This window comes from Hyla sarda, unplaced genomic scaffold (genome assembly GCF_029499605.1).
Source record: "Hyla sarda isolate aHylSar1 unplaced genomic scaffold, aHylSar1.hap1 scaffold_2311, whole genome shotgun sequence".
In the NCBI taxonomy this organism is placed as follows: domain Eukaryota; kingdom Metazoa; phylum Chordata; class Amphibia; order Anura; family Hylidae; genus Hyla; species Hyla sarda.
In genome coordinates, this window is record NW_026608993.1 from 436 (window position 1) to 16,004 (window position 15,569).

Below are 15,569 nucleotides of genomic sequence, written 5' to 3' on the forward strand. Positions count from 1 at the left end.
CCGCTGGGGATCCCCGCAATCTCACATGCAGCGAACATCAGCTCCGGGTCTAATGACGGGGCTGGTGATCGTGACATCACAGCTCCGCCCCCGTGTGACCTCACGCTCCGCCCCCTCAATGCAAGTCTATGGCAGGGGTGGTGTAAGCCCCACCAGAGCAGGTGGGGCTTACAATAGTAAATCAGGGCCAATAAATGAATCCAGAAAGCGTATATGGAGACGGTCAGTTTGTGTGTTTGGCTAGATTTAGAAATAACTATTCACTTATGTAGCACCTGCAACAGCGTTTTGGAAAGGACAGAGAATGACTGCAGTGCCCAGAAGTACAAGGCTGACCTATCCACTCAAGTATAGAAATACTTTTTCAAGACAATGCATACATACATATTATTCTATATCAGCAAAGCATATGTTAGGAAAACTGGTATGTATTCAAGAGAAGCGTACTAGAACCCAAGGGATCTCATAAGGCCGACACAAAACACAAATCAGAATATTGCTCTGTAAACCAGTAATGTGACTACTCAGCATTAACCAGCAGCAGACTATAGCTGACAGTAACAAATGCCACCCAATCATGTGTGTGATGATTGATCTCAGCAGTATGGAGAAAAACCAACAAAGTCATGGACAAGGAACAAGTGCTGAAACAATACTGGGTAAAAAAAAGCATTGAAGTCAGTCTTATATAGAAGCCCCTCCAATGTATATGATGCATGCAGCTAATTATCTCCATACATGAGGTAAAATCATTTTTGACCGATGATTCTATAGACTAATAAATGGAAAATGTTGATAACATTTCTAAAATATATCTGGGATTTGGGAACATGATTTCCTGATCTATCATTATTCGAAGTGTTCCCATACAACACAAGACCTCATGCTCTACTGTTTTATAGTCTACATATGTGTGTGCATCTAGTGCCTAACTTTGATTTGATTTCAGGCGCATATTGTGGCGCAGACAGAATTTCAGGCACAATACGCCCGAAACTGGCGCACAACCCGACAAAACATGTCAGGTTTGCAATAGTAAATGAGGGCCAATGTGTCATTTTACTGTAAGGGGCACTGGGTAGAAATGGAAGCCCCCAAAATAAAAAAAATTAAAAAAAAAGTGTTTTTGGTTTTTGTTTTTTCCAATTTCTACAAATTATCCTACAAATAATTTTTTGTTTGCTTCACTGAAAATTTGGAGGTAAATAGAGTGATGTCATTACAAAGTACATTTGGTGGAAAAAGCAGAGTTCATGAGCTCACCCCTGATAACGCCCAATGTCCGCGCCCGGACAGGTGTAACCCAACACCGAAGGAAACCAATATAGAAAGATGGATCCATCGCAGGCCACGTGCAATAGAAAAACTTCTTTATTCAAGTACCAACAAGGACAGGATAAAAGTGAGTCGTTTTAGCCAGATAACCTAGCCTTACTCATGAGTAAGGCTATTCTATCTGGCTGAAACGCCTCACTTTTATCCTGTCCTTTTTGGTACTTGAATAAAGAAGTTTTTCTATTGCACGTGGCCTGCTCTGGATCCATCTTTCTATCAAGTACATTTGGTGACATAAAAAACAAGCCCTAATACTGGTCTTTAGATGGAAAAATAAAAGAGTTTTGTCTATTAGAAGGCGAGGAGGAAAAAACAAAACCTCAAAAAATTAAAAATGGCCTGGTCCTGAAAGGGTTAATACAAAGCATGTGCGCCATTTGAGACCCTTTAGGGTACGTTCATATGTACAGGATCCTGCGCAGATTTGATGCGCAGGATTTATAACTGCAGATTAGAAGTTGTGCTCAGTCATTTAGTTTACATTAAAATCTGCAGCAGAAAATCCTGCGCATCAAATCTGCGCAGGGTCCTGTACGTGTGAACGTACCCATAAAGGACAAAGACATATTTCTTACCAATCTAGACCTCTTATTTTTAGAAAAGAAAGACTACACTACATAAATTTGGAAGATCTGCTGTACTTTTAATTTTAACCTAAGCAAGTAAACACCTAAATAAAGCAATCTATGCAAAATATAAATTCATTTTTTGTCCAATCAGGTCTTAAAGGAGCTATCCCATGATAAAAATGATCTAGCTGGATGGAGAGGGTCCGACCTCAGGAATCACGAGTGGTCTTGTCCTCTTAGTGAATAAAGCGACAGTGCACAAGCACTAAGGTTATAATAATGCATTAAGGAATGCACTTGGGAGTCAAGTAATTGGTCACTGAAATTTTCTCCAATACATGTATCAATGTATTTAATGCCTGATATAAACAATAAACTTTAGATCTGGTCCTTGTGTTCTTTACCTTCTCATCTGATTGACCACATTTATATCTGTTAATATTGATTTAATCCCGATATCTTTCTACTTCCCATCTTTGGCCTCACTGTAATTTCCGTTAAAACCATCATGGTCAGACAATTAGCAAATAATATGCCTAGAATATACAAACCTCTGGTCTCAATATACTATTCACAAATGTAAAATCAATAATGGAGTTTCGCCAGTGTACAGGTGAAAAATGTTTATGTCCTACCCTCCTCCACTATTTTATGATTTTTTTATAATCCACTAGCTGAGTACCCGGCGTTGCTCGGTTTTTCCTTCCTAATCCTTTTTGGGGAGGAAAATAAACTAAGGAGGAAGCTTTTGACGACTTCATATGCAGTCCTCGTATATTGTTGTCATATCCCAGTAACATATTTCCCATTGACTTGCATGGGACTTTAAACATAAGCCCCGCCCCTGGCAAATGGGGGTGAGTAAGGGTTAAATTATCTATCCTATGTTTGTTGTTGATATATAAGTGTGCCAAGTTTCATGTTAATATCTTTAGCCGTTTGAAAGTTTTTGTGGAACATACATACATACATATATACATACATATACAGTATACATATATACATACATATACACATTGAGTTTTATATATATAGATATAGTCTCTAAATCTTATGCTTTTTAATACATTGTCTTGACTAAATTATTACTTTAGTCATATCTTCAGGCTGTTTACAAAATTTTCACAAACCATCACATCAAAGCCCAACTGACCCCCTGAGTCCGCACTTCTTATGTGAGTATATAATTTAAAGGTGTACTCCACTGGAAAACATATATATTTTTTTTTTTAAATCAACTGGTGCCAGAAAGTTAAACAGATTTTTTTTATTATGGCAGCAAATACAAAGAAGAGTATCCAACCAGGCACTGCACGTGTTAAGTAATAGTCCACTTATAAATCCCAGGTGGCGTACAGGCAGGCAATACTGGTCCTATTGGAAGGTGGAGGTGCTAGTGTATTCAATGTCACAGGACAATATATATTGCAATAATATGCAGAGATAGAAAATAACGCTGCACTCACCCACTGGAACGTTAAAAGTCCTTCTTTATTATGCAGAAATGAGACACTCCCCCGCACATGCATGCCTTTCACCGAGTGTCTCATTTCTGCATAATAAAGAAGGACTTTTAACGTTCCAGTGGGTGAGCGCAGCGTTATTTTCTATCTCTGCATATTATTGCAAGATTTTTAAATTAGTTCTAATCAAAAATCTTAATCCTTCAAGTACTTGATCCACAGGAAGTTCTTCTCTTTTTGAATTTCCTTTCTGTTCCACCAGTGCTCTCTGCTGACACCTCTGTCCATTTTAGGAACTGTCCAGAATAGGAGCAAATCCCCTTAGCAAACCTATCCTAAAATGGACAGAGGTATCAGCAGAGCACTGTGGTCAGACAGAAAGGAAATTCAAAAAGAAAAGTACCGTATTTATCGGCATATAACACGCACTGGCGTATAACACGCACCCCAATATTTACAGTTAAATTTAAGTTAAAAAAATAAATGTTAAATAAATGACGAACTAAATGCCACATCATCCCCCCAACTGTAATTTCCCCTGCACCTCAGTTTGGCCCCATCCCCCCTAGTGCCACATCATTCCCTGTGCCACAGTTACCCCTTTCAAGCTGGAAGCAGGGAGGGATGAGATCACTGTGATGTGTTCTGTGGGGAAAAAAATACGAATATTCGTAATTGTGAATATATAATGCTATACTTGCCATATTCACGAATATGCAAAAAATATTCGAATTGCGAATATTCGCGCTCAACTCTACTGAGCAGGACAAGGGCATGGGCTGCCAATAGGTCAAGGAGGAGATCTAACCAGGAGATGATGGGTGGTGGAGGTCTCTGAAATTAGGGGAGGAGACTAATGAAATCCACAGGGACCAGATTACCATATGCTTATCTATGCTGGGGTGCGAGTCTGTGAGACTGTGATCAGCGGAGTGGGTGATCAGTGGAGCGGGTGTCCCCACGCGGTCTGTCACCCAACAGTGACTTACTCAGGGGCACATACCATGTGTCCCTGAGGAAGTCACTTTCGGGTGACAGAACACGCGGGGACACCAGTTCCGTTGATTGGTACTATGGTTTATTTATGGTGATGTTTCTATCCGGACCGTGCACTGATTTGATTACTGAGCCTTAAACAGGAGGCTATTGTATACAGTTATACTATTGTGATTATACATTTGTTTGTGCATGGGGATAGTGTTATATCTTTATTGATAGGAGTGAGTAGGGTGTCCCTGTGGGGAGGTCCTATTAGTGTGGGATTCCCTCCGTGGTTAAGGGGAGGGTCTTAGAGGTTTTCTTGCCCTCTCTGTGTTTTAATTGCTTTTAATTTTGTACTAATAAAGATACATTTTATATATATATATATATATATATATATATATATATATATATATAATTTTTTTGGTGTGTGCCTTTTGGTATGTTTATGCTGTTCTTGGTCTTAGTTTTTATACTTATGTAATTTAAACATAGGTGGCACCCAATTTTGAGGAGATTGTGCTCACTAATTCTTGCTTTTCACAGTTATTTGAACATGTCAGGTAAGGACGGATAGAAGTGTGAGGGCAAGGCCGGGACCCTGTACCATTTGGTGAGTAATTTATCATTTATTTTCTGTGACTTACAAGAGATAGATGTTTTAGTGGCATGTGGGCACAGCCGTCACCCACTCCTCCATGAATGAGTGGCCCGCTGCCTTTTCCCAACTAAGTCGAAAAAGCAGAAGCTGGTCCTTAAAAGAATCCAAGAAGAGATTGTACAATACAATGATTGGACGATTTACTTTCAAGGTGGAGGCACACAGGTGCTCGAAAGAGGTCAGTGAGCAATGGAGTTGGAGTTCCGTTTTAGCAGTCATAAAAGAGGTGAGTATTGAAAAGTGGAGGCAAGAGAGGGTGGACCATCTCCAACTAGAGAGGCAAGTGGCTTTAAGGCAAACGTGTCAAGGAAGTCCCTAAAGGTCATCTCCCCACTTCTGTGTTTATTCAGGAAAGAGAGGGGGGGGGGGTGAAGGCTGACTGGGAAAGCAACATTTCCAAACACAAGGGTTAGCGGGCTATTAGGAGCAGAGATGTGGGAGTGCTTCAGATATGAAGATTTCATCCATTTTAGGTTGTCTAGTTTTAACAGGCCTAATAATTCTACTGCAGGCACATTCATTTCTGCAAACACTCCTCACATTCCTCCATTGTATTACGTTTCCTTTCCCCACCTTCTTGCATTAGGGAATCCTCCAGTCATTCAGGTCCTTTATTACACAACCCAGTAGTATGCACCCTTGCTGCTATTGAGACCTCCTATGTCTTTACTTCTTAAGGGCTTTTTCAATTATTCGAGATTATGGAACAATGTCCAGGGGTCTACAACTTCACTTTCGGCTTATGAAAACCTGTGGATTCTGGTGTTCAGGGGATAACCTGTACAGGGACAGAGCTTGAGTAGCTTATGACATGTTACATCAATTCTCCACATCTTCCTGCAAACTTTTAAGAGACAAAAAAGTTGAAAAGAAACAAAAATCTAGTAGAAAAACTTCCAATAACGTTCTCCTTGTCAGCATCACAAGAAAAAAGATGTATATAAAGCTAGTGAATAAAAGGTGGTGGAAGGAGGTAATAAATCTTCAACTAAAGATGGAGAGCACCGGGAGATGGAATACCTGCTATTTTTTCTCTTGGTCAGCTATAGTTTTTTTTACTCTCTGAACACATCTATATAAAAAATGTTAAATTTCTTTTTATTTTAATTTTTATAATTTTGCATTTAAAAACTGACCACTAAATCTTTTCTTGAAAAACCTAGAGGCCTGTGATTCTTTAAACCAGTCCATTATAAGTCTATCCACGTCTAGGAAGTGATGTTTAAACGTGTTACATCAAAAATTGATTGGACTATTGTTGTAACCATTTAAATAGGAAATGCTATTGTGCCACAAACAGTATGACATTTCACCCGGAAGGATATGGAAGAGTAGCTCTAAATTATCTACTCATTTAATTACACAGTCTCAAAGTCCCTTGGTAGCCATACATGACCATATACTATGTATTGAGTTGGTTATTTAACATTTAAGGGATGGTACTAATTTATCAGTGGCACCCAGGAGAGGACATTAAAACCATATATAGAATTACATAATAACTTAAAGATGTGCTACCCATCAATATTCATTGCTTTTCATACTACACATTTACATATTTTTTTTTAGGGGGGTAACTTTCAACACCTATCAATAGTCACTGCCCTACATACTAGATTCCTTATTTTTTAGGGTAAGCCTCACAAACCAATCAATAGTCACTGCCCTACATACCAGATTCTATATTTTTTGATTAAGCCTCCACATTTATCAATTACTTCCCTACATACCTGATTCGATATTTTTTGTGGTAATCCTAGGATCCTGTAGTTCCCTCCTCCTGGTGTTGGAAACTACAGAGCTACAGATTTTCAATGGGCCTTCCAAGATCTTCAAGTACAAGAAGGTTTAAGTATAATAGTGCTCAGATCTATACATTTAAAGGTTATTTCCCCGATGATCCTCATCACTGGTAGATATTCTGTCATAAATGGCCTTTGTTTAAGCATAAGAAGAATTTTAGAGCCACTTAAGGGTAACTTAACTTATTAGAAAAATGTGGCATATATTAAGGGGCAACTACTAACCTAATGGCTGTAACAAAGCTTACAAGTATCAGAAAGAGTGAAGGTTAATTCTCTTTGTCTTAGAGGGGTCCTTGAGGAATTTGAGGTAAAGATGGTATGCTTAGTGCTAGAGAATAATTGAGCTGAGAGGTGCAGAATAATCCATTCCCGCTGCAAGTCATGCAGGAGAGTTGCCTGCTCCGGAGGGAATTCAGAAGCTCTTTCCTTATTGCAAATCTCTTGGAAGTTCAAAGCAAGGCAAGTATGCAATCTTAGTAAAAATACATTATTTCCAGCCACAATTATATATATATTTTTTCCCCACAACTCTTTGTCCTAGGTTAAGTGGTGGAGTATAAATGGGGAGTAAAATGCAATCTAGTCTGGTTGGATCTTAAAAACTTGTTTGTGTTAAATGGCCCCATTTATATCTGATATACAGGGTACCAGCAAAAATGGAAGCCAACACATACCATGCCTTATTCACAGTGGGTCCATTGAGTTTCATGGATCGAATGTTGTGACTATGTTTGTACATTTTCTGAATATTTTTGTGGGACTTAAAAGTATAGTTTGTGTTACCATGGAGACACCTTGTCTGCATAGGAACCACATAAACAAAACTGTAACCTTTGAAAAGCTTCTTAGTTATTTATTTTATATCCATTAGGAGAAAAAAATAAATCACAGGTGTAGACTTTAAGGAAGTATCTCCCATAGATATTAGGAAGAATCTCCCTTCAATCCTCCGTTTGATCAAAAAAGACATACTGGAGAGTGGATCTCTCGAATGTGATGGGCAAGGAGCTAATGCTAAATTATGAAGGAATAACTAATTATTCTCTTAAAGGAGTACTGCAGCCAAAGAACACATCCTCTAGCCTGGTGATAGGGGATAAGTGTCTGATTGCGGGGGGGGGGGTCCGACCGCTGGAACCCCCAAGATCTCCCTTACGGTAACCAGGCATTGCTGCGGCTCTGCGCGGCTAATGCTCGTGTCATTGCCCCCTCTATTCAGCTTTATGGGAGAGGCGAGGAAGCACGAACGCTGCATCTCCGCCTCTACCATAGAGATACATGGAGGGGGCGTGTCTGTAGACCTATTTCTACATGCCTCCTGCATGGGGAGAGCCGGGGCAGAGTGTTCTCCTCTGTTCTCCTCTGAACTCCTTTAATGACCGCCGATACATCTTTTTATGGTGGTCATTAAGAATACTTATTCTAGTATGTTGTTTTTTTACGGTGGTACTGGAATAAGGCAGCGTGGGTCTCCTATGCAGGGATCGAAGGACCTCGGCTGCAAGTTTCACTGCTCCTGGTAGATAAACTCTTCTGCAGTCAAACTGTGACTGCTGCATGTAAGTAATCTCTGCGCCATTTACCTAATAAACTTCCCAGTGACATGATCACCTTTGCCAATAGGCTTCCAAGGCAGCAACGGGTGTCTGCATAGATACGTTGCCTCTTGGCATTACGCTGACAGGCAGAACACACTGCACTAGAGTATTCGTGAAGTGTATAATAACAATGATCTGCTGATGGCGGTCAAAGTTCTCTTGCGGGACTGGTAAAAATAAAAATCTAAATAAAATAAAATGTAATAAATAAATAATAAAGCTGGTACTGTAAAGCAAATTGTAAAACACAAAAAAAAGAAACAGAAGAAACAGAACTCAATGGCATTAATGCATGGGTGGTTTTTATTTTATTCTAGTCCATGGAATTCTCTATACATATTTCCTTAGTCAAACATAGTCTCAGTGCACAAACAGGGTGTAAAATCTACAGAGCCATTCACAAATTGGGGACATCTAGAAAGAAAAATACAGTGGTTATAGGGGAGAGGTAAGTGAAATGGGATGCTGCTGAGGTCCATTATAGATTCCTTCCCACTACTGCTTCAATGACTTGTCAGGATTGATTTAGTGTTTACAGCCAAGATGACAACATCATCAATTATCATTTAGAATCCAGTAAAAACACATTACTGCTTTGTGCACCTAATTTTTTGTATCATTTTGTTATAATCCGCTGAAGCAACCAAATAAAAATGTTCATAAATGTGTTTATAATAACGCTTATCTATTATGATCTCTGTACAACTTCCTAGACAAGTGAAGTGTGTAACATAAATCTTCTCCAACTACTGACCAGCAAATGCAGACAAATCATTCTGCATTTCTGCCACGTCTTCTCTAGCAATAGTCTAACCGAACTATAGCAAGAACATGGGCTGCAATGTGTTTATGACTTGAAATTTCACTTTTCAATTATTTGTGGAATTAAAGTGGTACTCCCATGGAAAACGTTTTTTTTTTTTTTTTTTTTTATCAACTGGTGCCAGAAAGTTAAACAGATTTGTAAATCACTTCTATAAAAAAAAATATTAATCCTTCCAGTACTTTTTAGGGGCTGTATACTAAAGAGAAATCCAAAAAAGAAATGCATTTCCTCTGATGTCATGACCACAGTGCACCTCTGCTGTCCATTTTAGGAACTGTCCAGAACAGGAGAAAATCCCCATAGCAAACATATGCTGCTCTGGACAGTTCCTAAAATGGACAGCAGAGGTCAGCAGAGAGCACTGTGGTCATGACATCAGAGGAAATGCATTTCTTTTTTTGGATTTCTCTTTAGTATACAGCCCCTAAAAAGTACTGGAAGGATTAAGATTTTTTAATAGAAGTGATTTACAAATCTGTTTAACTTTCTTGCACCAGTTGATTTAAAAAAAAATGTTTTCCACGGGAGTACCCCTTTAAATTAAATGCACAATGATAATTCAGCAGATTGTGATCATTTAAAGGCTGCAGTGTGAGCGGATGTAAGAGAAGAAGAAAAAGAAGTAAAACCCATACATGAAAACATGCTTAAAGGGGGTTACTTCCATCCAGGTGACCACCAAGGGCAGTGCATTACTGAAGAATCAAATGCTCAATATACAGGACGTCATTGCAGCATTTCCAACAGAAAACCGGAGAGGAAGAGATATTTGGTCAGTGACAAAATGAGTAAGTATAGGCTTTTTATTTTGCCCCAAAATATATATAAACTATTCCGCCTTTTTATATAATTACCTTATCTGTTTACTATTGTGTTGAAACAAAACCATAAGAAATATATAAAATATTGCTCATACGTGTCCGATGAGATCATTAATTATTCCTCTGCCTTAACCATATCACCCCCATCTATGTAAGAAACTTTCTGCATCAAGAGCCCTGCCCACAAGGATCTAGAGGCCCCAACCCATAAGTTTACTAGCCATAGTGTGTTTCCATTATCTAGGAACAGTTTTAAGATATTGAAAGAGGGACTTCAATTTAGTTGTGATTTGACACAATAAATCTGCACATGATTATTAACTATTAATTTTCCAGAAAATACAATGAGTATTTTTAGGCTGTAAGACTAGCCCAGCTTATATATCACTGTGCAAAGTGTATAGACATTAGAGAGAGGAGAGCCATTGTTCACATTCATGCAGAATAAAATGTAGTTCCTTAAAGGGGTACTATGCTGCTCAGCGTTTGGAACAAACTGTTCCAAACACTGGAGCCAGTGCCGGGAGCTTGTGACATCATAGCCTCGCCCCCTCATGGCGTCACCTCCCATCAATGCAGAGCTATGGGAGGGGGCGTGATGGCTGTCATGCACCCTCCCATAGACTTGCATTGAGGGGGTGGGACGTGAAGTCATGAGGAGGTGAGGCTATGACGTCACGAGCTCCCTGCGCTGGCTCCAGCGTTCGGAACAGTTTGTTCCAAACGCTGAGCAGTGGAGTACCCCTTTAGGAGTGTTGGTAATGGTGGCAATGAATGATTCCTGAGCTGAGGTCCATTTGCAAAGCAGCTTATACTTACTTTTATTAGCCTTTGAGCAACATGCGGACTGAAACGTTTAAGGTGGGTAACACGCTGTATTGTATTGCTTCGCATTCCGCTGCAGTGTATATAAACTTGCACAAAGTTCAGATGCTGGAAGATTCCTGTTGTTGTCTACACAATCTAAAATGGGAAAACTCTTTGCATTAGAGTAAATCATCGCAGTTCTACCACTGATATGATGGGATATTTGAAAATAAATCTATTAAATCTATTTAGCATTCTGAAAATGAAAGACTTGCAAAAGCCAACATCAATGTGTCCTCAGGTGTTCAAAATAAGGCAAAAAAAAAAAAAAAAAAAAAAATACATTTGACATGAAAGTGAATTTAGTTTTCCAAGCCTAAAGGGGACCAAAGCTCTGTACAGGGATTTTATAATGATAGACACTGACTAATCAGACACAAACGTCAAAATGTCAAAAGATCAAGATTTTTATTGTGCACTAATTTAGATTTCATTGATAGGCAGGATCAATTCATTAGTATGCATCCAACCTTTGTTTGGACTTTAGATATCCCTTGTGCTTTGTGGAAAGGTCCCCAAAGAACACATCAAACTTTCATTGTACAGGGTGGGACATTTATATGGATATACCTTAATAAAATGGGAATAGTTGGCGATATTAAATTCCTGTTTGTGGCACATTAGTATATGTGAGGGGGGAAACTTTTCAAGATGGGTGGTGACCATGGTGGCCATTTAGAAGTCGGCCATTTTGAATCCAACTTTTGTTTTTTCAATAGGAAGAGGATCATGTAACACATGAAACTTATTGGGAATTTCACAAGAAAAACAATGATGTGCTTGGTTTTAACGTAACTTTATTGTTTCATGAGTTATTTACAAGTTTCTCTTTGTTTACAGCCATTGACATGTCGTTGAGGTTAACATGTGAGGAGCAGATAGAAATTGTGCTGATGTCTGGTGAACGCAGTTACCAGTCATTGCTGCATATTTCAATGCAAGACACCCTACGAGACCACCCATCTCCCATGCTACAGTTAGCAAACTGCTTGCTAAGTTTCGTGAAACTGGTTCAGTGTTGGATTTGCCAAAATGTGGACGCATGAAATCTGTCACTAAAGGAAGAAACATCAGTGGCTATTCTAGCTTCATTCAGCAAGAGCCCATAGCGTAGCACTCGCCGCATGTCACTGGAGAGTGGCATTAGTCGAACATCCCTTCGGCGGATATTAGCTACTCACAAATGGCACCCTTACAAACTCCAGCTACTGCAGCATCTCAACAAGGATGACCCAGATCGGCACACTGAATTTGCAGAATGGGCAAAACAAAAATTGGAACAGGACATTGGAACATCTTTGGGGTCATCTGAAGGCAATTGTCTATGCTGTGAAGATACAAGATGTGCAGCACCTGAAACTTCGGATACTGAAAGCCTGTGCCAGCATTTCTCCTGCGGTGTTGCTATCAGTGTGTGAAGAGTGGGAGAAGAAGGGTTGCATTGACAATCCAAAACAATGGGCAGCACATTGAACACATTTTATAAGTGTTCAGAAACTTGTAAATTACTGATGAAAGAATTAAGTTACGTTAAAACCAAGCACATCATTGTTTTTCTTGCGAAATTCCCAATAAGTTTGATGTGTCACATGACCCTCTTCCTATTGAAAAAACTAAAGTTGGATTCAAAATGGCCAACTTCAAAATGGCCACCATGGTCACCACCCATCTTGAATAGTTCCCCCCCCCCCCCTCACATATACTAATGTGCAACAAACAGAAAGTTTATATCACCAACCATTCACATTTTATTAAGGTGTATCCATATAAATGGCCCACACTGTAGATCACTCTGTTCCTAACTTTTGAAACATACTTTTTTCAGGAAACTTTTCAGGATAAGCTGTCATGTGTGTGTACAAAGGGAGCAATATAACTTCTGGCCATTATATAACTTGTATATAGCATTTTTGATCAGATTTATGCTCTGCAAGTTTCACATCTAATGTTAATTTGTCCCTGAGCTAGTTGGTGTATGGCTACCAAACAATTCACGCACACACAAGACGAGATCTTGTTGCCTTATAACTCTATAAAACAGTGATAGCATGGAGGACATTATAGAGCAGGTGTGAGCAGTCTAAGCTGTGAATGAAACCCTGGGGTAAATCTAATACTCCCAATAAGCTTGTGTACTCTACATGTAGTCTCCGTTTGCTCTCCCTCTTTCCCAACTCCCCTCTCCATACACTTCTAAGGGTAGCAAGTAGACTGATCCCTTAGTGAGCTTACAGTCTTTCTTGTAAACACAAGATACATTTAAGCAGGTTTAGAGTGAATGATACAATTAGTAGAGGGGAGCAGAAAATGAGCCTCTTTCTCGGATTAGATAGATCAAAAAGATTTTTATATTAGATTTTTTTACACAAATCTCTTTGAGACAACCACCCAAAATTGCACAAAAAAACAGTCTCTTAGGGGGATGGCGTTCTTAAAGCATGAATAATTAAAGTGAAAATAAAATTCGGTCACAAAAAAACCTTGTTTGGGTAAGGGGGTGGTCTTTTGGAAAGGTTTCTCACAGAGGTGGTCTTTTGGAGAGGTTTCACTGTATTAAAGGGGTACTCTGCTCCTAAACATCTTATCCCCTATCCAAAGTATTGGGAATAAGATGTCTGATCGTGGTAGTCCTGATGCTGGGGACCCCCACGGCTGCGGCACCTTAGACATCGGTTGACTGGCAATGCGGAGCGGAGGCTTGTGACGTCATGGTCGCACCCCGCTCGTCCTGTCACGGCCATGCCCCCTCAATGCAAGTCTATGGGAGGGGGCGTGACAGCCGTCACGTCCCCTCCCATAGACTTGCATTGAGGGGGCATGGCCGTGACGTCACAAGCAGGGCGCAGCCGTGATGTCACATGCCTCCTGCGGTGCACCAGACGTTCTAAAGGAACGTCGGGTGCCGCAGCAGAGATCACAGGGGACCCCAGCGGCGTGAACCCCGTGATCAGACGTCTTATCCCCTATCCTTTGGATAGGGGATAAGATGTCTACGGGTGGTGTACCCCTTTAAGTTTCTCATGTACTTATGCAAAGTTTGCAGAAAAGACAATGCCTATTTAAGGGTTACATATCATTTGCCATAATTAAATCAATACACCCATGCCACATGAAGGTATTTGAATGCACTTTTCTGTAAAACCTTTATGGCTCTGGTATACCAGCCTCTACATATCATTAAACTGTTATTTTACTGGCATTTAGTTCCATTGTCATGCGCATGTGGTAGACTTTCTCCAAGACAAAAAACAACTAAATCACTTAATATACCGTTGTATATATACACAGTATATACTGTGGCTTATGAGCCTTGTAAAACCATATCAGTAAAGAATTTTTTTTATTTTTTTTTGTGATTAAACAAGTAATAGCAAAGTTAAAGAACTATACCCTTCCCTTCAATTCCTTGGTTGAACTTGATTGATGTATGTCTTTTTTCGACCAAACTAACTAGGTAACCATCTTCCCTCAGCTTTACTGATGTGAAAGCAGAGCAGCCAAATACACCAACCTCCATATAAAAAAAAGACTCTTAGTGCATGGTTCCTCCTGGTTTATCTTTATTCCTCCGCCTTCCCCTACCTCTCATCACTGACACACATTCCTTTTAAGGGTTAACCCCCCCCCCCCACACACACACACACACCTTGGGGAAGGAAGGAGAAGAAACCTCTGACTGGTTGTGACTGGCAACATCAATACTATTTGTAATTTCTCCATTTCTCTATGATCGTAAAATATGAATATGTCTCAAAATACCCATAATATACTAGGTTTTTCTAGCAGAAGCCAATCCTGTAACTGCCTATTCAGAGCTGCTCCCGGTCTTTCACACTGTCCTTTTCATACATATCTATTATGTTAGTCCAGTCAAGTACATGAATAGGCTTGCAGAGCTCTTTTCAACATTTGGTAAACTGGTGCCAGTCTGTCAAGCCTACAAGACCCCTCTGACAATCAGCTCTTTAAGAGGCCAGGAGGATCACACATTTAAATAAACAGCATTTTGTCTCGCTTTCAGCCACAGGCATATTTCACACTTGTACAGCTATTGACAGAAGATTGAAAACATTAAGAATCATATTTCTGAGATAAAGCGTGAAATGTACTTGTCTATTTTTTTTACAAGCACTCACCTTGCAGTCCAATTAGATATGCGGATTAGATTCTATGCTCAAAGATGCTGGGTGGGCTTTGTCTATGAGCCATGTCTCCTGGGACCTAAAGGTGTAAAAAGAGAAAAATATCAGAAAGAGTTCAAATGTAAAAGTATACATATATTTGCAAACTTCTGAATAGAAAAAACAATTCATTGTCACCATTGTCCCTGTATACGATCTTTGTATGGTGCATCCAATATTCTCAATCCATGACAACCGTCAATCCCTGTCTTGGCATAAAAGGGCACCAATAATGTGGGATTCTCTGGGATCCTGGCAAGTTGCATTGCTGGATGGAAAGATTTTAGTGACTTGATCTGCATGAATGAATGCAAGACACCGCATCAGTCATTTTACAGCGAAGGGAGCAGACTACCATTGATGTACTGTTCTTAGTGCTGGGCGGTATACCAGTTCATACCGAATAAAGGTGTTTTTTTTTTTTTTTTTTTTTTAATATATGAATTTTTCATATACCACAAT

General features: G+C 39.6%; 1 long non-coding RNA gene across 1 annotated transcript in view; it reads right to left on the reverse strand.

Annotated features, from left to right (window-relative positions):
• Positions 1-8,695: 8,695 nt before the first annotated feature.
• The window catches only part of LOC130322270 (uncharacterized), a 33,930-nt gene continuing 27,056 nt past the window's right edge, over positions 8,696-15,569 (reverse strand). Inside the window, exons 3-5 of the long non-coding RNA XR_008867815.1 lie at positions 15,063-15,147; positions 10,879-11,022; positions 8,696-8,826 (exon numbers count right to left, since the gene is read on the reverse strand). This is a non-coding gene — a long non-coding RNA (uncharacterized LOC130322270). The remainder of the gene's footprint in view (positions 8,827-10,878; positions 11,023-15,062; positions 15,148-15,569) is intronic.